The sequence below is a fragment of the Catharus ustulatus genome, chromosome 13 (assembly GCF_009819885.2).
Source record: "Catharus ustulatus isolate bCatUst1 chromosome 13, bCatUst1.pri.v2, whole genome shotgun sequence".
Lineage (NCBI taxonomy): Eukaryota > Metazoa > Chordata > Aves > Passeriformes > Turdidae > Catharus > Catharus ustulatus.
The window spans coordinates 15,614,187-15,641,682 of record NC_046233.1 but is presented as its reverse complement, the minus strand read 5'-3'; the positions used below and the strand labels follow the sequence as shown (position 1 = coordinate 15,641,682).

Here is a 27,496-nt window from a genome sequence, read left to right as displayed (position 1 = left end):
TGAAAATGGTGGGAGTTTTTTTCCCTGAAGGAAAAAAATCCTTGCACTTTTACAGCTCTTTCAACACAAGCTGTACAGCTTGGCCTTTACTCCTGGAAGACTTCAATGAATTGCCAAATCATTTAAATGGAATAAGTTTTATTTTTATCTTCTTAAAATTGTGACACCTTAAAATGAATGCATCTGGCAGTCACAGGCTTTGCCAATCAAAGCAAAGCTACTGGTGTGTTTAACACTGGACAAGTTGCTTTGCTGCCTTTCCAGATCAGGTGAAAAAGAGTGGTCAGATATTTAAACACTCCCAACTGGGGCTCAGGGGATTTGAGCTGAGCATCAGCCTGGGCTTCCTCAGGACATCCCTGCTGTCTGGTGCAGGGGATGAGCAGAGGGGATGTTTAGGTGCAGCTGGAGCCACACTGGTGATAGGCTTATATTGAATCCTAGAATGGTTTGGCTTGGAAGGGACCTCAGAGATTCTCTAGCTCAGCAAACAGACATTTGGTGGCCTTCAGGGTGCAGCAGTGGAGCACAAAGGGATTTTAAATTTTATTTTTAATTATGAAAGACAAAATTGCTGGGGCTGAAAGGGAGATTACTCATTTGTTCTTAGACCTTTGCTGTTAATCACACCACACCTACTGTGGGAGCAGCAGCAAGCTGTTGGCTTCTCCTCTGCTTGGGCTGGTGCCACCCAGCCCAGCCTGTGCCATCCCCCTCTGTGCCCAGAGCCAGCTCAGAATCACAGCCCTGCAAGTCTGCACAGCTCCAGGCACAGCCCAAAGCTCACGTGTGCTCTGCAGGTGGGGAGGAAGAGAGCCCAGCCAGAGAGATGTAAGGAGTGGAGACAAACGGAAATGACACAGCCTGGGCATGAAGAGACATGTACAGTCAGTGTGGGGGGAAAATGGGTTATAATGTAAAATCAAGCATTATCTGTCACTTCTAACTAGCTCCTGACAGCATGACAGCTCCTTGCAAGCACAGAGACACCATTTGGCCTCAAACAGCCCCGAGCACAAGGCAGAGGAGTGGGAGAGGGCTGGGAACTCACAGGACTAATCCCTAGCCTTGCTGCCTAGCCTGCTAATGACACCACAATATAACATTTTTTGGGAAGTGCAGGCTGGCCTTCCCTTCACCCACTCACATCACAGGGGACATGGCTACTTCAGGCCATCACAGTTTCATTTTGGCTCATTCTTTGACCACATACAACATCAGCTGCCTCCAGGCCATGCCCTCTGAAGTGCCCCTGGTGTGTACTCTGCCCAGACTTTTGCTCACTGCCACACAGCCAGCCCTTCTGCTCCCCAGACTGTCCCCCACGGCACAGGCTGAGCCTCAGCACTGCTCTGCCATCTTCTGAAGCAGAAAATACTTGTGTTGGGCACTGCTCAGCACAGTTTCACAAAGCTTTCCAACCTCTGCTTTCTGCATTGGGCACCTTTCATCACTTTTCTGGTGGGCACTGAAGCCTCTTTGGAGTGACAGGGATGATGGAAAGAGTAATGATGACTTTGGTAGAGTTATATACTGTATACATGAGAGCTGTATAGCCCACCAGGCCAAAATGGCTTTCCTCTTTCCATCCCTATTCCCATTCTTTTCTCCTGTTTTCTATTCACTCCTTTCCCTTCCTTAGCCTGTGAGCATGTCTGAGTGCCTGCTTGCCCCCAGGCAGTTCAGGATCAGCAGCAAGGTGCTGAAAGCCTCCCTTGTTTGGTGGCTCTTCCCAGCCACTGTGCTCTGGGACCTCCTGAGTCAGAGATTTTCTGTCAGGACCTGCCTGGGGGATGACTCAGCCCAAGCTCAGGGTGTGGGACAGACCTGAGAGCTGTGTGGAGCTTGGCAGGTCCCTCCTGATGCCTGCAGCAGGCAGGATGTGGAGCAGGGCACTGCAGGCAGCACTGCGTGGTCACTTGGAGTGGCAGAAACCACCTGCTTGGACCCCCTCATCCTCTTCCAGCCACAGCCTGGGCCAAAGGGACAACTGAGCCTTCCCTGCCCATTAGAGATGCTCAGAGCTTGTGCACAGCAGCACAGCCTGTCCCTTCTAAACCAAAGGAGGGAAGAGGAAGATGATAATCAGCTCCTAACCCCACCACAGGCTGAGCTGTTTGTAAGAATGGATTACTTGCCTCTTTCCATTGAAGTCCTAGCTTGGCTGTCCCCTCATGCTTCAACATCTCCTCCCAAGGATATCCTCAGCTTGTTCCAACAAGATGTCAACAAATGTCATCTCCAGGTGGGGACAATGCCCTGAGTTAACAGCTCAACAGTCCACCAGGCAGCTGTGGTGGTAAGCAGAGGAAGGAGAGGCCCACAGGTGGAGGTGATGCCCTGAAGATTGTGTGCTAACCACAATAAATTAATTGGCAGACAGGAAAAATCCCATTTTCCTCCCTTCAAACACCCATAAGTGATACTAGGAGTTATTTAATAAAGTAACTGAAAGGACTGAAAAATCTACAGTGTTCTACAACTTACTGGACTCCAAGGAGAAGCAAGTCATTAAGAGACTTTACATTTTCAGCGTTTTCTTTCTAATTTTCCTTCTTGTTCTACCCATAAGAAGGGAAATACGATGGCAAATGTTGAACATCATGATCCTTCTGTAGAAAACACTACACTGGGCCTGCAGTGACACAAAAACAGAGAAGCTGATTATATAATTTTTCATAAAGTTGGGAGAGCTGGTCTCCAAGGGCAAATACCAAGTCACTGAGCAGCTATCCTGCCATAATAGCTTTCAGCTTTCCAATGGAATTTTTCCTGGGTTTCCTCCAAAAACTAATAAGACTGAAGCTTCCTGGAACGAGCTCACTCTGTAGAATTCTCCCCCCCACCACCACTGGACAGCAGATGTGTGTCTGCAGGGCTAAATGCTCGGGAGGATTTATTCCTTAGCTTAGGTGGTCTGGGCAGAGGCTCCTCCTGGTGCTCCCCTCCCTGGGCCTGTCTGCATGGGGCTCTTTCCTCTGGCAGCAGTGGTACCCCCAGTCCTGTGTGACCATTCCACTGAGCATCAGTGCCCCCTGGGCACCCCTCTGTGTCACACCCCTCACAGCCACCCCTCTGTGTCACACCACTCATAGCCACCCCTCTGTAAGGCTGCAGTGCAAACACAGCCAGCAGTGCCAGAGGTAGCAGCCTGGATTCCAGAAATCCTCAGTAAATATGGCACTGCCTGCTCCCAGAGCTCGATCTGGGCTCCTCATTCCCCTAAGTCTGGGCAGGAATTGCAGCCCAAGCACTCCCATCCTGTGGTAGCTGCTCAGCTCATCACTGGGATCTGGGGATTACAAACCAACCATTCACACACAGAATTTGTGCCTGTTGCCTAGAAGACAAGCAGTACATCAGGGGGTCAAATCCCAAAAGGAAATGCCTTTAGCTTTTCATGTTTCATTCTCGGTGGCTGCTCAAAGACTTATTGTATCATTAATATCTGCATGGAGCTTATTCTGAGTGGTTTACTGGAAAATTATGACTTGCCAGCAATTAGCATAAAATGAGTAGGAGCTGAAGGCAGAACAGCCCATTATAAAGGACTTTTTAGACAGAGCTCTGACGCTGGTGCTCAAAAGAATATTTAAAGAATGATTCCCAAACAGCTACAGGTCAAGCAGATATTTTATATAACGGATACAAGGAAGTCTGATTTACAATTGGAGCCCAAAGAATTCCTTGCTTTTGAAAACACAGCTTTTCTCCTCATCTTGTAAGTTCTATTTGGAGAAACAAATCCCCCCACAATGCACACCTGGCTTTTCATTTGACTTCTCCAGAAAGTTCTAGGGAGATACCATTGAATGCAGCTCAGTGTCCGAATACTCCAGGCCCCTCCTGTGCACCTCCTTCCTTAGAAGCCAGCTGAAAAAAAGAGGGATAATTTTACTTTATGCTTCAGGGGTCTGAATAAACCTTCAAAAAAGATGTGAAGGTAAATATAATCCTTCAGTCACATTCTCCCTGCTCTGCTTTGGACAGCTGGTGTGTTTGTTTGTTTGTTTGTCACGTTGGAAAAATCAAGAGAAGACATCAGAGCTGTCTGGCAGCTCCCTTTGGGCCGTCAGGGCCATGGTTCTCCAGGGCTGGGATCCCACCTCTCCCACAGGAGGGCTTTACATGCCCTGTGGTCAGGGAAGGAGGTCGTTTAGCAGCACAACTTGTTCTCTTCCCTGTGAAAACTCTGGATAATTAATCTTGCTACCATTGTATGGGTAAGGATATGGAAACAGACACAACAGCCCAGGGACAGCCAAGAGAGCACGGGTGTCCTTCACCCCATTTGCCATTGCTGAAGTCTACTGGCTAAACCTGCTCCTGTTTCACTTCAAAATCCTGTCAAATCTCCAGTGCCAAGAAATCACTGCCTACTTCTTCTGGGATTATGATGCATTCCTTCCTCAGATTTACAAGCCCATTTCCTTCTCAGTGGCAGAGGATTAAATTTCTTTCAGAATCAGCGGAAACACTCTGTGCTCTTACATATAACGTATTAGTATTAGAGCAAATTCATCTCTGATCTCATTCATCTTTTGCTTCAGTCCTCTTGGCAGACAATATATCACTTTTAAAAGCACAGGCTTCTTACTGTCTCAGAGAAAAAGCTTCGGCATCTGGTTCAGCCACTGAACTCCAGCATGACCTGAGTCCTGAATGGACAACAGCACAGGTCCTGCAAAATTACTCAGTTCCATTTGGCTTCCTATTAGTGACCTTCATTAGAAAGCTGAGGCTTTCACACTGAAGGTTCATCTGCACCAACCTGCTTACACCAGGGCTCCACATGCTCTTCTGAATGACTTTCCTTCCCACATTTTTCATTGTCTGTGAAGTGGTGCAGAAGTGGATTAAATAAGCTATCATCTCAGTTAGTGATAATGAGAAAATTGAAACAAGCTGTTCTATAAATGTGATCATTATCTCGTAAATTAAATGAGATCCTCAAAGTGTCCACCCAGCAGTGGCCAAGGAACTTCTCTTATTTTGCATTTCTTTTATCTGAGAGAAGGAGGAAATTATCACAACCTCCCTCACACCAGAGACTTCAATGGACACCCTGTCATTAAAATCATCTGGCTTTCCACACTTGCTGCACTGGACACTGCACAGGAACTGCTGCCTGCTCAAAGACCAAGACATTCAACCCTGGATGTTGCTGGTGCTAATGGCCTGTTAACAGGGACCAGATTCCTGTGTTTTGTCTCCTGGAGAGTGGGGCTGGGGATACCACAGGATGCCAGGGAGAGAACTGCAGTCATGCACTGCCTAGAAATCCACTGCAGACAGCCTGAGCAGCAGGGACAGCTGGAGTCTGGGAATCTGCTGAAGATGCTGGGGAAGAGAAACCCAACAAATTCAAAGGGCAAATTGGAAAAAGTCTTTTGAGACATGGATGGAGGAAAGAATCATCATACCTGGGTGTTTACTGGGATGTCACTGAAGATGGGCAGGAGGCAGGAATCAGCCTATCTACTGCTGTCTGTCTCCTGCCTAAATGCCCCAAGGTCTGAATCTCAGGAAATGTATTTTGTTTAAAAAAGTGCAGAAATTGGGAGTATGCATTAATCTCTTCTTTTCCCACACAAAACCTTGATGAAAAGCAAAATAGTTTCCTGTTTTCATCCCATTTTGCTCTGTGGCTCTGTTGATCCCACCCATCCCAGGCCTGCTCTCTGCACCCCTGCTGCAGGCACACCCTGCAGTGGGGTTGCTCAAATGTAAGAGATGTGTGAGGAACTGGCCCCAGAGTGCAGGAATGATCTCACAGCAGGATCCATGAACCACAAACTCATAAAGGTTGGAAAAGACCTCTGACATCTTCAGGTCCAGCCTTTTACCAGCCCCCCCAGTGAAGGGCCACGTCTGCTCCTTTTTGGAACTCCTCCAGTGATGGTGACACCACCACTGCCATAGGTGGCCATTCCAATGATTGGTCACCATTTCAGTGAAAAAAACAATCTATCTGATGTCCAACCTTAACCTCCCCTGACACACTTGAGGCCATTTCCCCTCGTCTTGTGACTGCAGAGTGAGTGTCCAGAGAGCTGGTACCCAGCAGTGCTCCAGCCTGCAATCACTGCCAGGTGCTCCCACTGAGGTGCAGCAGCTCTGGGTATTTTGGAGCTTACACGAAAGCCTCAACAAACTACAAACAAGTGACCAAACCACAAAATGCAGAACAGGCCCATGGTATCCCCAGGAAATCAGAACTGTCTGTAAGGAAGTATGTGCTGCTGGAGAAGGCAGTGCTGGGCATTCTCCATGAGAGCACCTTGCTCCAGCAATTCCTCTGCTCTCCCTGTCAGGCAGATAATCCTGGGGTTGGAGTAAAGACACAGGCAAGGAGCACAGTGCTAATCCAGATCTGAATCCATGTGAGCCAAAGGAAACCTCTGTGGCAGCATTGGAGAGCAGAAGCTGCAAGCTCCAACTGGCCATGGGAGGGCAAACTGCTCCAAGCATTGCTGCACAGCTCAACACCAGCACTGCTAACTTTGCTTGCAGTCAGCCTCCCTTCCTGAAAGGCAATCCAGGCCTTCCTTCCAAGGAGTTTTAACTTAATTGCTTGGAAATTTTGGAAGGGCTCTTATTTCAACCAGACAGAAGCTTTGGAACAGGCAATGAGCAAAGCAGGACACTCTGGGAATGTCCTGCTGCTCCTGGGCCAGCACAGGAATTCCTCTTTTCCCCAATGGCACAACATTAAGGCAGGCCTTCAGCATAACCCAGTCAAAGCAGGCTGCTAGGAAACTGCTGGAGACAGTTAAAAATAGGGATTGTGCTGATCCAGTGTTAACTCTTAATGTGGAAGGCAGCTGGGGGCACATCACTGCCACTGCTTTTATTTAGCAGTCTCTCCCCTGTGCTGCTTTTGATTGTCCCAGCTCTCTCTTGTATTTTCCTTCATAAAACATTTTTTTCCTAACACAGCAGAAATCAGAAGAGCTGTTTTTGTGGCTGGCCTGTTTTCAGTGCATTTTCTGCCCTGCAGTCCTGATGGCAATAAGCATCAATCAACAAGGAGTGGGTACTGCAGCCCATCACCATGGAGAGGAGCAGGGTGTCAGCACAGGACCTGGAGATCACTCTGCCCAGCAGCATCCTCGTGTGTCTGCACACACATCTCCACTCCTTATCTCATAGCCTTTTAGCATGGAAAAACAACAAGGTGGTGTCCTTGCAAATATCTTTACCTCCTTTTTTTTATTGTTGAATTTCAGGGTGAAGATCAGTTGAGTTTTGTGTGCATGGGCCAAGTCCCAAATGCTTCATTTCCTTTTAGCACTCTCTATGGCCACAATATACAGCACTGTCCTGGTTGGAAAGTGGTGAGGATCATTAATATCAAAGAAAGCCAAACTTGAGAGCAGAGTGCCAGGTCAGCCAGCGAGTCACTCACTAGCCATCTGCAGGCAGTGCCTCTGGCAAGCCCTTCTCATGGCTGCATAATGCCTAGGAGGGAGAAAAGCCTCTCTCTCACCCTGAAAAATGAGCAATGTCCCCAATATACATCTGTCTGCTAGGGGGGAGACAGGTCATGATCAATGAACAGTGAAATATTTGGAGTTTAGTTAAAAGATTAGGAAGCTAATAGACTTGTATCTACTCTCTCAAGCCAGCTGTGAGTGGCACCTGAAAACCCCAGGAGGAGACAAAGGGACTTGCTCTATTTCTCTGTTCCTTGAAGTATCATGGAGCAGCTGATGGGCAAAGCTCATTCAAGCACCATTGCTGGAATGGAAATGCAGAGGGTTGAAGGCAAAAGGCACAGACTGAAGCCAGGTTTGGACAAGAAGCTTTCCAAGACCAGAGATAAGCAAGGCCAACCTGTGCCTGCCTGACCTTCTACCCGAACAAAACCTGAGCCACGAAGACTTTGAAAACTGCCAAAATGAGCTCCTTATCTATCTACCCCCTCTGCTTGGCTGGCAACAACCCACCCTGTCCAGGCACTAGAAAGGACCACATAGTCTGGGCTGTAATTTCTCAGTCACCTGTGGATGTGAAGGTGCAAACCTGGTGCCATTTCTCGCAGCTCTGGCAGCCTTCCCAGTGCCATAAAGAGTTTTGTTCAAGTAAGCATCCAGGGGGTCAAGCAGGCTCCAGTAAGCACCAGCTCTGCTTGGTGAGTTTGCCAGAGAAGTACTTGTGCAGAGCCTGGTGAGAGCTGAAACTCACTGGCATTCAGGGCAGGAGGGCCAGGAGAAACCAAGCACTGACCCCAAGGGCTGCCCTGTGCTCGAGCTGCTCAGCTCAAATCCATCCTTAAATCCTGACAGTGAGGAGCTCAGGGCCCTGCTAATCCTGTGCTCTCACATCTGCACAGCTCCCTGAGGCAGCTGCTGGCACTGCTGTGTATTCAGTACCGACACCTTCAAGTGCCTTGTGGTCCTTTTTTGGCCTGCCCAGCGTTTGGCTAAAGCCACTCAGCAGCAGCACTCCTGTTTGGTGATGGAGCCTTGGAGGCCTCATAAAGCATCACCCCCAGCCCAGTGATGGGGAAAGCTTTCTGGGACTGAGCTCCCAGCTCACACAGCTCACCACCAAACACCACCTTGCTGTGAGCACAGCAGGGTCTGAGCACTGCACACAGCCACAAATCTGCTGTGGTGGGATCCCAGCCCTGCAGCTGGCTGCTGCCAAGGTGAGAAAGAGCAGCACCCTCACAGTGACCAGCACAGGCGGGGGCTGGCACCCAGGGGAGCTGCTCCCCTTCCCAAGCAGTGCTTTGCCAGGGTTCCTGCAGTGAGGGACCAAGCCAGGCAGGATCTTCCCATCCTACTGCTGCTGCTGCAGGAGCAGCAGGATAGGTTGACAGTGCCTGGTCCCAGACTACAGTTGAAGAGAATGCTTCCAGATCACTGCACAAATAATAATAGTATTAACGGAATTACAGGAAATCCTTGCTTTTCTAACTTCAATTCCAGGTTGAAAAGCAGTGTTGGTAGCAGGCACACATGAGGTCAGCTGCTTTGATTAAAGAGCAACTCTCTAATCTCTGCCTGGACTCTGCCCTGGGTTTTAATGCCTGATTAACTCCCCCCTGCCAGGATCATTTTGCATCTTTGCATATTTTGGAGCTCTTCATTTTATTTTATTGCTACAGACAAGGAGATGGTTGAAACAACCTTCATTTGCACTGGCAATTTAAAGCACTGTGTGTGGGTTTGTGGCTGAGTGGTGGCTGGAGCACAATTCAAGGGACTTTCAGGGCAATCTGCTTCTTCTCAGGGGGCAAACCCAGGACAGCACACTCTGAACATGAAGGAGGGTATCACTGTGTGTCTTAGCCCTCTGGGAGACACCAAATGTCACTTCCAGAAAATCAGCAAGGTATCATCACTTTCAGAAGTGGCTGAAAGATTGACTCCCTATCCTGAGAATATTGAGGCCTTTCATAAAAAATAATAAAATAGATTTCAGGCTCTTCATTTTCCTGGTAACTCAAAAGTGCTGTGGAGAACACAAAACTTAACACAGCAATTATTCAGGCATCAAATTCTAAAATCCCTTGTATGAAAAAAATCCAAACTGGCTAGAAAGGGTTTGGAGCCAGGAGGGTTTGCTGTGAGCAGCACCTAATGCTTTAGGTATCCATTGCTTCCACAGCCTTCTCCAGTTCTCCTGTCTCCTATGTATTGCCAAACACCACCCTTGAGGTGAAATTTTTTTGTGCAGCAAAGGCATTTCAACACAGAACAACAGGATTTACAGATGGGCAGGGTGGGATGGGGAAGGGGGAAGGAGAATGGGGTTCAGTCACTGCCTCAAGACCAAAGAAGCAAAGAGAATATTTTCACAACAGTGCCCTTAAAGGAGGAAAAAAAAGTCCCTGTTAAATCAGCTAACTGGGTCACACCAGCGAGCTGATGGAACGCAAAGTCCTGAAGGATAACCATGCTTTGGGGTGGCAGGGTGGAAAGCTTCCTGCAACAGCTCAATGAGTAACAGCACAGTGAAACAAAGAGCATATCAGGTGATTCATGTACAGCTCTGCAGGTGCCCACCACGCTGCAGCCACCAGAAAAGGCTCACTCGTGTGTTAAGGCAATGCTGCCCACAGGCTGTCCCAAGCCTTCAGTGTTTTTTCCTTCCTTCCTTTGTTTTTGCACGCATCCAATTATTGAGGATGTTCATAGAGAAATGAGATTTCTGGTCTCTGGAAGCCCATCTGCTCCCACTGTTTATTTCCTGAAGTTGTCAGAGTCATCTCGTAATGAATTCCAGTGTCACGACCACACTGATGGCTCTTCCCGTGGGGAGCAGGCAGGGAAACCACCCTGGGGGAGAACACTGAGCCACAGCACCCAAAGGGCTCTGAAGACATGGGAAAGAGCAGAAGGTAGCCCCATGTTTCATGAGGCCCCCACCAGTGAAGAAAAATCTGGGAAACATGATTTGCTACAGCAACACATCCCAGGCTCAAACCTGAGGGTCTGCTCTGCAATGCTCTGCTGGGACCCTGCACACTTCCAGTCCAGCAGAGCTGCCCTGCCAGGGGGTCACTGCTTGGGCCAAGAACTCACTCTGGCCTGGTGCTGATGTGACCAGTCCTGACTGGCCAAAGGAGGCCACAGAAACTGGCTGAAGGGATAAATCTGGCCATGGATTTTCAGGAGCTCAGGACCTTTGAGGTGGATCCAAGCCCTCCCTTGCTATGAGCACATCACCAGAGCCCCATGACTGCCTCCTACTCCTGAGCAATGAACTCCTGGGATGAAGAACTAAAGCAAAAGGCTTAAAACTACCCCAAAAAAGGGTTCAAACAAACTCCCCTCCCACTAATGACTGGAAGACAAGTTCTTCCTTTTAGGCCTGGTTTTACTGAGCCTTCTACACTGCTGTGAGCTCAATACAGCCTTCTCCAGGTGTCTTCCTTCCCACCAGCTCTGTGGCCTGGCTCTGCACCATGTTCTGCTCCTCTGAGGAGCCTCCAGCTGGTTTCTCAGGCAGCTGGGTTCATTGTCAGGCTGTCCCTGCCTCCCTTCCCCATTAGGCTCAGGTGTTTGTCCTAAAGAGCAGGCTCTGGGAGCACAGATCCTTCTGCCTTTTGGGGCCAGACCTAGAGCAGAAGCACATCCCACCAGGACAGAATCCCAATTGGACACAGAGCAGACTACACACACCACTGGATGGCTGGATAAGCCAAATTTCTCAGGGGAATTAACTGTACCACTGGTGCACATGCTGTGGAGTGGCTCAAAAGAGCAGACAAAGCAATACTGCCCAGGTCTGTGCACAAACCTTCAAACGAGCCAGCTCACATCTGGCTTCCACCCTTTCTGCATTCCCTTTTCCTGCCTGCTGCATGCCTTGAATGTCTATGTAGATCTTGCAAGGTTACCAGTAAGTAAAACAGGGCTTTTCTCTCCAGATCAACATGTGGCTCCACCAGCTCCAGGGAGGAGCAGGGGTTTGTCCTCAGCTCGAGTGGATCTGCCTGCTCTGTGCCACCTGCACCTTGCAGCAGTAACCCCTTTGTGGCAGATGAGCTCTCCCTGTGTGAGTGCTCCAGAGCAGCCAGCCCAGGAGCACAGGCAGACTGGGGGCATTCAAACCACCATGGAAAGCACACAGGCTATGCCATCTCGTCCTGAGGATTCACACTGCAGGAATAACATCTTACATTTCAGTTTTGCTTTCTACATAGCAGTAGAATCAGTAGGACTTACTGAGATAACCCAGGAAGAGATACAGTTAGGGTTTCCTTACAGGATGCACGTATTGCTCAACTGAGCTGTCTTTGGAGGGGCCCACATGATGGAAGAAGCACAGCAGGCTGTCCAAAGTAAAGTGCAGCTTTGGGGATGATTTGCTGTCCAAAATATCAGCTGAAGACATGGTGCTACGCAGGAGGAAGAACATAATCAGGGATCCTCGTGATCCCGACTGGCAGGATGAGCATGTGCAGCGTGGGAGAGCAAACAGACAGTGGGAGAGTGAAGTGGAGAAAATAAGGCAAATGGATGAGAGGCAGATGAGTGTCATCAGTTTAACCAGCAAAACACCATCCGCTCTGATGGGCTTTGGGTCATTTAAGAGGTGGTAAAACAAAACAACAAATGAGTTTGTTTTCTTTCTTTGCTCTCTTTCTAGGCAGCGTTGGTAAATTCAACCCAGCTCGTGCCAGAATACACGTGGCTTCCTTTTCACTTGTGAGTTCCCTTAGTTCAAGATTATACATCTCATTTCTCCACTTTTCCAGAACAAAGACAGCACTGTTTTGTAACTGTACAGCTACTTAGTCACTGCTGAACCAAGCCAGAAAACCTGGTATGTCAGAAAAAGCATGAATAAAGGATTTGATTAGGGCAAAGGGAAGAGGAAAGGGGGAACAGATATGAGATTTGTCTTGTTGCTGCACTCAGTTTTTAGAAGCAGTGGGGACATTGGTATTGCGTTTGAAAAGTTTACAATAAAGCCTTTAATAAACAAATTCTTGACTGATATACTTTATACAAATTTAGGGACTTTGGTGGTAGCAAGGAGTTTCACACTAAGTGCAGCTCCTAAGATGGACTGTTTCCTAATTCCTAATAAAATACCATTCACAGAGCTGATATCCACCACAAAAACGGTCCTGTTCAACTGCTAAGAACTCACTGCCTGTGAATCTCAGCAGGGCTCTGAGGCAGAAAACACAGGATTTTTGGCCTTTTATTCCTACAGGCTGCATCACTACTCACTTCAAGTAGAGAGCTTTCCAAATAGGAGCTGACCCATTTCTGCCTGTGGCATTGAGGGCACCTCTTGCACTAATCTCCTGTGTCAGCAGGGTGCAGTTGCTAATATTTGTCTCTGGGACAGCAGGTTAGGGACGTACTGAGTGCCACACATCGTGTCCTTTAATTCAGTGTCAACCAAGGATAAGCCAAGGACCTAGGGCAAGGCATGATCCATTACAATTTCATGCTGGGTGGGTGCTGTATTGTTAGAAACACAGCTCCAGCTTCCAGATGAGAAGCCAAGCCTGAAGTGCCACCTGGCTGTGCGTGCTGCAGGTTTGGGGAGAGCAGTGCATTCACAGCTCTCCCTTCTGTCACCCAGCACAACAACGTGGCCCAAACAATGGTGATTTAAAAATGAACGAAATAAATACGTGGCTATAAAATCAGAAACAGCACAGTTGCTAGAGGGAAAGCAGACAGAAGGAAATGCATTTCTGTCCATAGAGCAGAGAGGTGTCAGTCACGGAGGGCTGGGCAGGGAGGGCGATGGGCAGTGACATTTCCAGTGCTCCTCCGGCATGGACAGCTTCCCTTGGCTCCCGCTGCAAATGGCACTGCTGGGGCTGGCTGTTCACCGGGTGGTGAGTGCTGAGCACGGTGTGACACGGTGTGACACGGTGCGGCACGGTGTGGCACGGTATGGCACGGTGTGCACGGTGTGACATGGTGTGACATGGTGCGACATGGTGTGACATGGCACGGTGTGGCACGGTGTGCACGATGTGGCACGGTGTGGCACGGTGTGATACGGTGTGGCACGGTGTGACATGGCACGGTGTGCATGGTGTGACACGGTGTGACATGGCACGGTGTGGCACGGTGTGATATGGTGTGACACGGTGTGACACGGTGCGGCACGGTGTGGCACGGTGTGACATGGTGTGACACGGTGCGGCACGGTGTGACACGGTGTGGCACGGTGTGCACGGTGCGGCACGGTGTGGCATGGTGTGACACGGTGTGACATGGCACGGTGTGACACGGTGTGACACGGTGTGACACGGTGTGCACGGTGCGGCACGGTGTGACACGGTGTGACACGGTGTGACATGGTGTGGCACGGTGTGCACGGTGTGCCACGGTGTGACACGGTGTGACATGGCACGGTATGGCACGGTGTGACACGGTGTGCACGGTGTGCACGGTGTGACACGGTGTGGCACGGTGCGGCACGGTGTGATATGGTGTGGCATGGTGTGACACGGTGTGACACGGTGTGACACGGTGTGACACGGTGTGGTACGGTGTGACATGGCACGGTGTGGCACGGTGTGACACGGTGTGACATGGCACGGTGTGGCACGGTGCAGTACGGTGTGGCACAGTGCGGCACAGTGTCCCCTCCCCAGCAGCACCCCCCGCACCCTTCGGGCCGGCTCAGCCCCGGCCGCGCTCTGCCCCGGCCCCTTCTCTCTCATCCCGCAGGCTGCGGGGGCACAGAGGAGCGGGGAGCAGATCTGCCAGCGCTCTGAATAACTCCAGTGCCATTTCCACACCAGCAACAACCTCCAGCCCCTGTCCAAGTGCTCTGGAAGGGTATCTGGTGTTAATAAACCCACTTCTTTTCACAGTAAGGCACAGCGAGCCTCTGGGGCTCCCATTAGGACTACAAAGCTTGTTTGTATACTGGGAGCCCACATCTGACTTCCCGTACATCCCAGCCTATTCATTTTCACTCCGTTGCCCTGTATTAAGCTTAATTACCCCAACATTAAGATAAATGGCTTCTGTTGATTACGCCTATCTCAAAGGAGGGACTATTAGAGTGTTTGAAACAAAGCAGCCTCTGCTGTGGGTGATTTGTCCCCAAGGCTCGCTGTCCCCGCTGCCAAAAACACAAGCCCTGTTTGAACTTTCTTTGCTTCTTTTCACCAGCCAGGGATGCACACCCTGATTTACCTCCCACGATTAAGGAGCCCTTCCACATCTGGTGCTTTCTCTCTGTGCAGGTACTTGGGTACAGAAGTCAAATTGCTTCTCACTTCTCTCTGCCTTGCTAAACAGGTCTCTCACCCTTGACATCTATTTTCTGCAGCTCTCCTCTCTTTTTGTGGCTCTGTGCTGTGCCTTCCCCCTTTTTCAGACAAGCTGTTAAAAACACAGGGGCAGGGCTGCATCTGAACCTTGGGATGCTGCAGCCTTTACCATCAGCACAGCAGACTGGCTGCACCAATACCAGCCAAATGAATCCACGTCCCGCCAAGGTGGGTTAAAATAAAACTGAGGCTGATAAAAAGGGCAAAAAACCAAACCAAAATCAACTGGATTATCCTTTGCTCTTGTTATCCAGGAACTAGGATAGCCTTTCTATAAAGCAACATAAGCATTTTGCTTTAGCTGTCGCCACTTTGGGCTTGTATTAGCCAGGAAAGATTGCAACACAGTTCAGAAACTGCTTCCAACATCAGTACTTTGCAGCTTAGCAGATAACTGCAGATGCTGAATTCCTACTCTTTTTTTTTTAATTATTTAAATTATTTTAATCCACTTGCATTTTTAAATCATCATTGATGAGTACAATTTTGGTACAATTTTAGTGTGCATTGAGGCAGCCCTGGGATGGACCATGGACAGTCATGTTGTTGTGTACTCGGCTGCTGCAGTGGAAATCATTCCCTCTCCTCCTTGCTTCTGGAAACAGAAGAGGATCTAAGTCTCCATGGGGTTTTTTTGGCCTCCAGTCCAAAAACAACTAAATCTTCAGTGGGTGAAAAAGGCTTCACCTAGGAGATGTGATCTTCCTCACTAGAGACTGCCAGCACAGACAATTTGTCCTGGGTGGCTATCAGAGAGGAGCTAGCCAAGAACAGGTCAGAGAGAAAGATGCTTTTTGAGCATTGTGTTATTCCTTCTCTTCCCTGCTTCCTCATGCCAAGACTAAAGAGTCAGTTTAGATGGGATGAAGAGAAAAACATCACTGGTCCCTTTTTTCTGCCACAATCCTTCCTTCCCCTGAGCTCACCCCGCTGCCAAGTGGTCACACGGGTCACAGTACAGTTGGAGAGATTCCCTACACATCAGGAGTGTTTGAACTGAAGATATTTAGGGAATGAAATGACCATACAAAGACAGACACACCCCAAAAGCAGCCCTGGATTTTGGGCATTTGTGTGTGCTCCTAAGCAGACGGATCATGTGTCTTCCCACTTGTACCAAACCCCTACTCAACCCTTTTCTGTCAGTACTGCTGTTCAGCAGGACTTTATTCCCTAAAAGACTCAGAGAAGAAAACGTTGTCTTACTCCAGTTTTCAGTTGCTGCCATCTGCTTCCCTCTTCAGACCAAGCTGAGTCAGTCAAGGCCACTGCAATGGCAAAAGAAACACATTTCAGTGTGGTGGGATTTCAAACTCCTGGAAAGCAGGTAGAAAGGAAGACAGGGTGTCTTCCTCCAGGCTTTCCTCAGCTGTGGTACTTCAGCCTGCCCAGCAAAGCCTCCTCAAGTTCACTACAGCTATGAGTTAATTGGGACCAGGTTTAATAAAACCCCTAATAGAAGGACTGTAAAATCAAACTAGCCTCAAACCTCATTAAAGTCCTTGTTTAACTATTAATTTGCTTAACTACCTGAAGGACGAGATTGCCTGGACCAGACAATCTCCTTCCCTTATCACTTAATGCTATTGCATTTTAATGTCAAAATAATATGGCAGTGTTCACAGCACATAAATGGGCCAGTGCTTCCTGGTGGGTATCACCACCACTCTTCTGGGCTATTTATACTGAAAAGTTGCTGGAAAAAATTTCAACAAGAGGAAGCAGCCTTCCTGATTTTGTTTCTATCCAACCAAAATAGTGCTGTGCATATAAAAATCAGGGAGCAAAAGCAGCATCCCTGGATGTTTGTACAAGTGCAGGCTGCTCAGAGCTGTAGCCCAAAAGATTCACGACCTGGGGGCAGAGATTATGATCTGGTTCTTGCTCTCCTGCATGTCCAGACTCTTTTCCACTCAGTCTGTCAAGAGCATCTGTGAGGCTCCACAAATTAACATTTGTGAAACATGTTGAGATCTCAAGATAGGAATGGCTATAAAATCCTCCAGAGCTATAGATGTGTTTTATTATTTATTAATGCTGCTGTCATCCACTTAGCCTGGAGCTCTTGGAGTATTTTGAACAACAAAAACAAACACCATGCCTGGGCAAGGGCTTGGGTTCTGCAGCAAAGTGACACCTGTGGCCTTCATAAGGACATTCTCTGAGCGGTTTTGAGCAGGAAAAAGCCAGCAGGGGAAAGCAAAGAGAAAACACCTGCTGAGATGCCAAGCCAGGCACTGGCAGCCCAGGCCTCCTGCAGCAATGTGGGGGCTTTTGGAAGTGTCTGGTGGGTGAGGCAGGGTGTCACTCAGAGCTGATGGGCTCTGCTCCATGGCTGTGTCACAAAGTGCAGCCTTCACACGGCAAACCCTGCCCGTGCAGCCCCGCTCACACCCAGGCTCGGATCAGCAGGGACAGGCTCGTCCCAGCTGGGAGAGGTCGGTGGGTCAGGAGGGCAGAGCAGCACCCACGACCCCTCTGGCCACAGGCTGGACCTTCCCCAGCGGGGGACCCTGCATCCAACCGGGGCTGCTTTTCTCTGCATTGTGTCTGTAATCGAAGCACAAAAGCCGTTCGTTTAAGTGGGTTTAAATGGTTAAAGGCACTTGTTCCTCTGAAAAGAGAATGAAATTGCTATTGACACCTCTATAAAAGAGAGGCTTTTCAGGCTCACTAGGAAAGCAGCAGACGAGGAGTCTTCCTCACTTTGTTGCCTGCAATTAGATCTGCAGCCTCCTTTGCTCTTGTGCTAGGAATAGGTACCGGTATCTTCAAAGGATGGGAAACTTAATGGCCTCATTGGCGGTATGATGAATAATTCATGATTCTGCATTAATCGGGAAGTTAACTAAGGTCTGGAGAGAGACAGTCTTTAATGCAGAAAAGCATCTTTGGGCAGTCACACTGGGTGCTGGGTGGGGGAGACACAGGATGATCTACACACACACTGCATCTGTCAGAGAGGATGGATGATGGATGGATGGATGGATGGATGGGTGGATGGATGGATGGATGGATGGATGGATGGATGGATGGATGGATGGATGGATAGATGATGGATGGATGGATGGATGGATGGATAGATGATGGATGGATGGATGGATGGATGGATGGATGATGGATGGATGGATGGGCACTGCAAGGCTGCCTTTGCTCAGTGCCATACACTGGGAGACTTTTCAAATGAAGGCACAGACCTTCAGGTACATGAGGCTCCTTTCACTCACCCAACTGCACGCTCAGGATGGGAGCCCCTGTGTGTGTGACCCCCCAGGGCACCCCAGCAAAGCTCAGAGCAGTGGCTGGGCTGTGGCTCCACTGCAGGGAGTCGCTGAGCAGCACCAGGCAGTCCTTTGGCTCAGAGAACCTCTTTGGCATGGCCAACAGGCCATCCTGCCCCACAGGGAGTCACAGCAGTTCTGTGCAGTGGCACATGCCATGGGAGGCACATGCATGAATGGGGTTGGCAATTTTAGTCAGTACTTTAGGAGTTTTACTGGGATCCTCTTTTAAAAGCAAAGCCCCTCCCTCTCTGGGCTTTCTGCAGTGCCTCCCACAAGAGCCCGTCCGTCACTGCTGTGCTGGAATACAAATAAATAATATTGCACATGACTCACTGGTTGTACTTGTGAAACATGAGGAAAGAAGGTAACAGCCGAACCTGTTTAAACACATTGGCCTGACTGACGTTTTTAAGAAAACAACAGCAGAGCTGTGCCCATTGGAGCCTTCTCAGAGAAATGCTAAACATGCCATTGAAAATATCATCTGTTCAGATTCGGTTCAGATTTAATCATCCTCCATTCACCCTTCCCAAAAATAAAATTAGAAGGAAAAAAAAAAGGAAAAAAGAAATCTTTCTGGCTGAAACATTTGGTTCTTGCTCAAGAATCTGGTCTGAATTTTATAAAGGTTTCCTGGAAGCGGAGATCAAGGGGCTGGTTTGGGGCTCAGAAAAAGCCCTCTGGCAGGATGAAGAAGAGAAAACTGCCAGAGACTGAGACTGATACTTTGTCATTAACTTATTGGGAACACTGCACAGGACTGTTTCTGCTAATTAAAACCAGTGGTGACCAAAGCTCATTTGCAGAGATTGGGCTTTGGCCAAGCGTTTGTGTGTGGATGAGGAAATGAGATCATAAAAGTCACAACTGGGCTCCAAGCTCGGGGTGTGTAATTGCCTCTCACACCTTGCTCTTGGCCCCTCCAAATAACACCCCCTTTTCTAATAAAAGTGGTAGTGGAGCTACTCACATCTATTTTGAGCTATTGGACCATCGAAAGGGACCAAGAAAATCTCTGCTCTGGGGTTGTCCCCTCTATGAGTGGATCAAAACTGCTCTGAGGTTGGCCCCCCTCCAGTGGAATGTGGCTTCTCTACTTATGACTTTTACATGCAGGATTTCTCCTCAGGTAAAAATCTGTGCCAGTGTGAGTTTAGCCAGAAGCACACTGCCATGGACCTGCCAGAGCTAGGGCTTGGTTTACAGTTCAGAGAGGAGCAGCCCTTCCCTGCTGAGCCACAGACCCATGGGGATGGCTGAAATCCTCCTGTGTGACACCCAGCTCAGAGATGGGCTCCCCATGGCCACCCCAGCCCTTTGGGTGGACAATGGGCAGAGGCACCCATGGCATTCCTCCCAAGAGCTGAACTTGTCACACTCTGTGATCCATCAGGTAGGGAGGGCTGGTGGGCTGATGTGAGCAACGCCACAGAACTGCTGCCTACTTAAATATATATATACACAGGGGAGGGAAATATGCAGTGCCTTCAGCAGATACTGTGATCTAAGTCACAATACGCCCACTCGCACGTCCACCTCCGTAAATGTTCCGTCACAAGTGTCCCCTCACAACGATACCACCGGGTTAGAGCAGTAAAATCATGTAGCATCTCTCCTACTCCTCAGTAAGCAATGCATCCACACACTGGGGCTGCCCCAGATCCCGGGGTTTCACTGCACCAGTGTAGTTTCGCTGGGAAGTTTCTGAGCCATGACCTAACATGCCACAGCTTTCCCTCCAGGACTAACCCAGTGCCTGTTTGGCACTGTCAGCCAGACCCAAATCTCTGCTGATAAAAGGTGTCCAACAGAAAGAACAGGAATGTCAAACCAGGGATTAAGACAGCTCATCTCCTCTAATGGCATGTCTTCTCATTTGTTTTCTTCTGAGAGGACAGAATCAAAGCTTGAATTAACTAATTCCCTCCAGCCATACACCAGCTAATTGCACTGGCTGTGTGTCCCCAGCTCACTCCATCCATCTGACAGCCATTCCTCCTAATGTGCCTGAAAAGATGGTTTGTACATGGGGAGTGGTCCTGTCTCTTTTCCCAAGGAAACTAGCATTCTGTGGAAAGAACTGTTGCTGTCATAGCCTGATCTCATGGCTCTTTCTCCCATAAAACACAGAAAATCAAGCAGCAAATACCCTATCGGAATGTTTGGGATTGCACAAGCTCACATTGTTCCCAAAGATCCAGCATGTCCCCAAAATGGCATCAGCCACAAGCATCACACAGCAGAGCAGTGGGGAGATGGGGGAAGTTTTGGAGTTCCTGGTTATTTGGTGCTGTCAGGATGTTTGGTGTGCTGTGGGTGACTTTATGAAGGGCCATGGGAGCACAGGCCATGCACTGACCCATCTCTACTGCAAAGGCTGAACTCAGGCAGGAGGGATCCTCCTGGTACCCATGAAAGCACACCTGACCCCAATCTCCCTTCAGGGCTCTCAGAGGGAGATAGAGGGGACATTCTGTGTCCTTTATCTTCTGCATTCTTAACGGCAGCATCCCTTCCAGGGCTGCACATCCTGCCCCGATGGGACAAACACCCACCGGCTTCCAGGACAGGCTGGGGATTTACCTGTCTGCTGCCCTGACAGGGGAAGTGACAATTATCCTGTATCTGGGTTTACACCTAGAACTGGCCACTTCCACCAAACAGCTGCCCTGCAGGGCAGGCCCTGCTGATGGATCCAGGGAGAAATCAAACTTCAGCGCATGAACTGGGGGAGTGCTGCAGCAAGGACATTGGAGCCAAGCAGGGAAGTGAATGAATCCCACAGTGAAAGTGGTGTGTAGAGGGATGGGGCTGAATATGATGGTGCTGAGTTCTCCCACAGTGGGAAAGGAAGGGAAAGATTGAAGGGAGGGGTGGGAGAGGACAGGCAAAGATTCCAACATCAACCCACCAAAGAATGTCTCCTGCAGCTGGTCTGTCCAGAGGTGTCCAACCTTTGGTGTTGGGGCATCTGCCCAAAGGAAAAGGGACAAAGGTGTTCAGGGCAGGCACTTCTGGGCTGGCACCTGCCTTGCCCTACTTGCACCAGAGCCAGAACTGTCCCTGCTCCTTCCCCTCCAAAACACAGCATGAAGAGAAAGGACCCATGGCAAGAGACACTGGGAGACACAATAAGGAAAAAGTGTGAAGGCACAGACAAAACAGTCCTTGTGCTTTATCTCCCAACTTCAGACTGCCCTGCCAGAATAAACAGTTATCTCCTCTTCTTTGGCTGCCTCTCACAGTTCTTGTGATACAGGGGAAAAGTCTCCAGCACTTCTGAAGCCCTCAAAGTGGGCACTTCTTCCCCAGAAGCCTTGTAAAACCTCCTCTGGCTCTCCACACAGCTCTGTCACCATCCTGGGTCCTACACATCCCCTCCATGTGCCCCATGTTTGCTGGTGTCTAGGTTTATTTTCATCTGCTCACTTCTTGGGCTGACTGGGCACTGTTTTATTTTTGCTGTTCCTGGATTTTATGAAATACCAACAAACCCTCCTCTAGTATTTCTTGCAAACTCAGACAGGATTGAGACTCTCAGACCCCTGGTTCCTGCTAAGGAGAAATGCAATGAGCAGGAGTGGGCAGTGCTCCTCCAGCTTTACCCCTTCTCCTCTCCAAGGGTTCCCTCCTTGCCTTGATCAGGCACAGCACAGAGGTGAACAAGACTTCTTGCTTAGCACCCAGGGACTCCAGTGTACTCAAGTCTGCAGCTGGAACCCAGCAGTTTCTCCATCCTTACATTAAATGGCTCTCCCTCACCTCGTTACAGCCTGAGCTGGAGGAGACCCCTGAGCTGAGGTGGGGCTGCAGGAAGCACGGCTGCTTTGCAGGGAGGTGTGAAAATTACTCAGCTTCCAACACCTCTGAAAAGCTGAGTGTTTCACAGAGCTTTTGCTTTAACTGGAGATTAGATGGACTTCAGTTGTTTGGTCTGAGTGCCTCTGTGCACCAGTACCTGGGAACGAGCAGTGGCAGGACAATGCAAACAAACCACTCGTATAGACTGTTCCTGTGTTTAGTGTCCACAAAGGAGACAAGAGCATGAAATTCTGCTGACTTGCTCAATAACCACAGGCCATATTGTGAAAGCAGACATTCCATGAAATGAAGACAACTTTTCCATGTGTTCTACAAGATGACTGATCCTGGGGACCTTCAACATTCTCTGTTTCATCTGCACCTCCTGTAATACACTCAAAAGTTTCAGGTACTTCTTCAAATGACAGCCTTTTACTGCCATGGCCACTGTGTGTATTTACCAGGTGACTATGGCACAAAATGAAGATGTCAGTGGGAAGGCCCTGGATGTCCCTTTGCTGACATCATGAAGAAAACAGCGTGGAAAGCCTGTGCCACCATCTGAGGCTCTCAGGGGCAGCACTTGAGGCTTCCATAAAACCCTGTGCAAGTTTCACTACATTTAAAAAAAAAAAATTGGGCTTAGTTAGTACCACTCAAAGCCCACTGGCAGGCAGTGGAGGGGGACAGCCTGGTGACACAGGGTCCCTGGCAAGCAGCTGTTCTTTGCACAGCAGCATCCATCCTCTGTGCTAATCTCAGGATTAGCACCAGTGTCAGTCCAAGGTATGAAATTTGAGAGTTCTTCCCAAGAACAGTGGAGCAGGTAACCCAGCTCACTGCAGAGTCAAGCCAAGGATTAAGAAATTCTCATTACTGCAATTTCCAGTCACATTTTTCAGAGTGTGACTCATTCAGGGTCACACAGTAAATACAGGAAAGACCTAAAATAGGTCGAGGTGCCCTGACCCTCAGGGCCAGGTGCAAACTACTCACCCATGCCTGTCAGATTGGGTGAGGAAAGTGCAGAGCTCTGGAGTTATGACAAGGTTTCACAACCTTCCATCTCAGAACTTGAAGAAAGAAAGTGACATTAAAAATTATCTAAAGGAAAAAAAGAAAAGAACCCTCCCAGCAATAGTGACAAGATTACCTGCTGACAAAAAGAAAGTTATTGAGAAATAATCTACACAGGTGGCTGTAAAAATTATGAGACAGGAAAAGGAAAGAGGAAATGTAATTGAAAGAATAGCTTCTCTCACACTAATGCCATTCTTGACACTTGAACAAGTGATTTTAAAAATGACTAAAATAATATTTACATTCTTACAAAATCACTGGATTTTGAAGACAACTCTGTTAGGTCATCTCCAGGGAACAGAAGAATGATGGGCTAATGAGCTGTGTTTGCCAAAAAATGCTCTGCTTCTTTTTGTTATTGTTTGCTACGCACTTCTTGCCTGGCTTGGGAGCTCTCTGTGAGACACTGCACACACAGAGCAGCAGCTCTGGCCTCCAGATGTTTACTCCTGGCGAGTGTTTGCACTGTGGTGGTTCCCTGAGGCCACATCCAAGCACAATAAAATCCCACAGCGAAGGTGAGCTCACCCTCAGCAGCTGCCAGCTCTGCTCTGCTCCAGAGCTCTCTGTTCACTGGTGTTACCCAGCAAACACAGGTTGTGCTTTAGCCAAAATCTGTTTGCTCTGTTGATTAGAGAAAAAATGGAGCTGATCTGAAACTGCAAACCAGGCCTTGGTTCCAAACTTAGACAGGTCATGCTATTATATCCCCTCTTTGCACACATTGGCTGGTTTTCTGCTTCTGCTCAGAAATGAAAATTAACACACATGAAGGGTGTTTTAGTGGGATGGGGTTTGTGGTGGAACAAACAGGTCTGGACACAGCTGGAGAGAACACATGAGGGGGCTGGTGAGGGCCACACCTGCTCACTCCAAACTCCCTGCCCCCAGCAGTGTCCAGGACCCAAATCCCAAATTCTGCCCTAAAGCCCTTGGACGATGTCACTGATTTCATGGCCACTGCTGTCTTTATCTCAGCACCAGTTTTCTCCCTTTCACCCTTCTGATTCTGTGCCCCATCCCAGCAGAGGGGACCAAGCAAACACCCTGATTTCTGGCTGTGGTTAAACCATGACAGAAGGGAAAGGGGACAGTGAGGGAAGCGAGCAGGTGAGGGAAGTGTTGCACCAGGAAAGGACAAATAAAGCTCTCCTGTCTGCTAGAGGAGTCTCACAGTTCTCCAGATAAATGGAGGGCATTCCCATAATTTCCAAATGATCATTTAACCTTCATCATCAAACCTCATTTCAGGATCAAATCTTCCCAAAGCCAGATGCCTGTAACACTGCAACCCTCACCATAATGATTTATTCTGGGTAATCTGCCTTTGCAACATGTGCCTCCTTTGGCACTATGGAAATCCATAAATGACATGGATAAAGGAGCAGTGAGCATTATGCTTGCTCAAAGACAATATAGGAGAAATGACCAAGTATAACCTTATTTTTAATACAGCCTAATTCTCAAATCCACTGGGGAGTTGCTGCCAGATATTTTTCTGGTAAAGAAATATCACTAGCCTGAAGCCAAACGTTGATTTAAGGCTGTATTCTGTGTGGAGAAGTTATAAAACTAGAGATGTGATTCTAAGGGAGAAAAGAAATGGGTGATTTAGAACAAAAGACTGTGTTCAAAGGACTAATTAAAAATGAACCAATTCTTGCACTAACACCAGTAGAAAAACTTAAAAGATAAATAAAGAGCATCACTAAAGTGCTCGGGTAGCTTCTGTCTCTTCACAGCCTGAGATGATCATTAATAAACATTCAGGTACTTGGGAAAATGTTTCACCAGACCTCCTTAATTTTGACCAAACACTTAGTTCTCCAAAGATCTTTCCTAGAAGCCTGTTACTTATTAATTTCTTTTTCTTGGACCTTCAACTCTGAGCTTTAAGGCTTTGATTCATGGAGCAGAAACAACTGCATGTGATCTCATCAGCCACTCACCTTCCCAACTGCAGAGACCAAACCCTTGGTGCAAATCCTCTCAACTGCTGACAAAATGTTAACCAGGAACACACTTGCAAAAACCAGAACCAGTTTGTGAACAAATGAACATGTCTCACTTTAAGAGCTTTGGGGGAAAAAAGAAAAGCAACTTTTTTAAAATGGCTTTGATACCTTTTATGAGGTATGAGCTATGGATTGTTGGGGTACACCCAGCTCATGGAAATCAGTGTGGCTGCTTCAAGTTCCATGGTTCTAGATGGATTTAGACCAATTGGATATTGAGCATAGGCATCTCAAATAAATCTTGCTGGACCTCACTATTTCTAAACAAGCTGAATTTTAGTGATGTTTTTCACAACAGAAAGAACATTCTGGTGAGTGTTAAACTGAACTAATGCTCTCACATCAACATGTGCACACCAGAGGGTCCACAGAAGCACATCATGAACATTAGCTTAGCTGCAATCGCTGATAAAGGTAAAATTGGACTCCAAACACAAATGAGAATCTTGAAGTTGGGATGATCCAACATAATCTTAGAGTATGTTACTGCCATCAAGGCATAATTTCTTCTCTGTCACTACGTGGATGCAATTTCTGCTGGAAGAGATCAGGCTAGGGAGGAGTTGAGTGCCAAGAGCTGATCTGAATACTCAGGATAATAAGGGACAAAAGAGTATCCCTTAAGCCAGGAAATTCTGAGTTGGATTTTCCTAAAATTTCATGAGCATAAAAATGCTCAGTTTCCAGGGGGATGGTCTGAGACCTTTTCTTCAGGTTCTGCTGGCTTCTTTAAAAGCCCTGGTCTTTATCAGTAGATGCATTTTTGATCCTTAATCCACAAAGTCTCCCTGAGTTCAGGCACACTCAGGAATGGGTTCATTCAGGCCAAGAGGAAGGGTCTGTCTCACACACGTCCCAGACACTTCCCACCTTTCCGCTGTCCACACCACACTGCAGAAAGCTTTCCCAGGGAATTGTGTGCCCAAGGAAAGGAAAACCCAAGCAAACAAAAGACCCTTTGATCATTTAATTAGGGCACAACCTACAACACTTCCTTATGCCAAAACTGGGACAGGAAATACAGACGTGACTCCTGGGATCCTCTCCCTTCGTTATCACTGCAAAGGACGGGAACTTTGCGTCGCGTTCAGCAGAGACGCACGCGGCTTGCGCTGCTCTCTTCTGCAAGAGTAAACAAACTGGCAGCCAAGCAGATTCTCTCTCTGGGCTGTTTATAAGCTTTTCCTCTGACCTGGTCACTTCTTTCCTGGCCAACTGCTTGCTGTGGGAATGCATTCCCAAGTGCTCATGTACCAGCCTTTTTTACTTTCCTGCCTGAAAATCCTGTCTCTGCTCTGCTGCTGCTTTGAGGGAGCGCACTGAGGCTGTGCCTCTCCCCAGGTCCTGGTTTGGGCAAACCCCACCAGAGCCACTGAGAGTCAGTTTAGCTTTTGTGAAAGGAAGTCAATGCCTGTGTAGTTTCAGGTTTGGGCTCTAATTTCCTCTGTAGACAGAGACATGGTCCCATGGATGAACCTCCTGGGCAGTGCAAGGACAGCCCTGGTGACAAATAGAAAGTGGCTCTTGTGTCAGTGGTGCCAGACAAATGCAGTATGGAGAGAGTGGCTCTGCTGCCCAGGGTGCTTCCCCTCCTGCCTATATCTCTCCCATCCTCTGGACTCTCAGTGCTATGACAAATAACAAGTCTTCACAGGGGATGTCCCTTTTGCACCTCAAGGTCTGAGAAATGGGAGCCTGTGCTGCAGCCAGTCCTGTCCTCCAACTCCAGCCTGGGCAACCATGTGGGCCCTGGGTTTCAAATCCCATAACAGTCAGGCAAGCCAGTACCAAAGGCTGGAAACTCCCCATTCTGAGAGGCTGTTTGATCCCTCCATCACTGTGGCAGCAGGAGAAGGGCCCAACCTTCAGCCCAGGCTGCCCTGAGGACTCCCTCGAATGCGCACGCAAGGACAAAGCCTATGGACTTTTATATTTCACAAGTAATTAACTGGGCAGCCTCCCCTGAGCCTCTTCTGTTGCTTCCTGGGCACTTCTCTGAAATTAACCTCAGAGCTAATGAAGCCAATTATCAACAGCAGACATGGTCTCCCACTAATTATTTTCCCTGGAAAGGTCACCCAAAATGGCACATTGTGAAACCCAGCTAATTGCATTGTCTGCTCACAGCACGGAGCCGGCTCCTGTAGGGCTCTGCTGGGCTCGAGGGAGACTTGTGTGCCATGGCCCAACAATTGGAGCCTCCAGCAGGGGAAAGAGGCGGCTGTGAGAGAGGAACCCACTGCCAAGGCCTCCCTGCCACCAACATCGCTCATGGATCCAGGCTCTGACTGCTGGCTGATCCCCTCGTTTCAGATGTGGCCAGCCAGCCCAGCAGTCAGGGCAGAAGATTAGATGAACGTGCCAAGCTATCTGGGTATCAGAAAGAAGTGTCTGGATGCTTCTCTTTTTGTTTTCATTTTTTAAAAAAATAAATTATTATTTATTTTCTTCTTTAGAAAAGAAAGGGAGGGAGAATTTTGGTCGGAAAAATCCAAGCCCCAATCCAGCTCTGGGACATGAAGAGGGATGTGGTTGGTAATATC

At 48.5% G+C, this 27,496-nt stretch overlaps 1 long non-coding RNA gene across 1 annotated transcript in view; it reads right to left on the bottom strand.

The window, feature by feature from the left end:
• Nucleotides 1-2,144: 2,144 nt before the first annotated feature.
• Nucleotides 2,145-27,496, bottom strand: part of LOC117002647 — a 200,899-nt gene continuing 175,547 nt past the window's right edge. Inside the window, exons 4-6 of the long non-coding RNA XR_004419325.1 lie at nt 3,764-3,873; nt 2,488-2,635; nt 2,145-2,354 (exon numbers count right to left, since the gene is read on the bottom strand). This is a non-coding gene — a long non-coding RNA (uncharacterized LOC117002647). The remainder of the gene's footprint in view (nt 2,355-2,487; nt 2,636-3,763; nt 3,874-27,496) is intronic.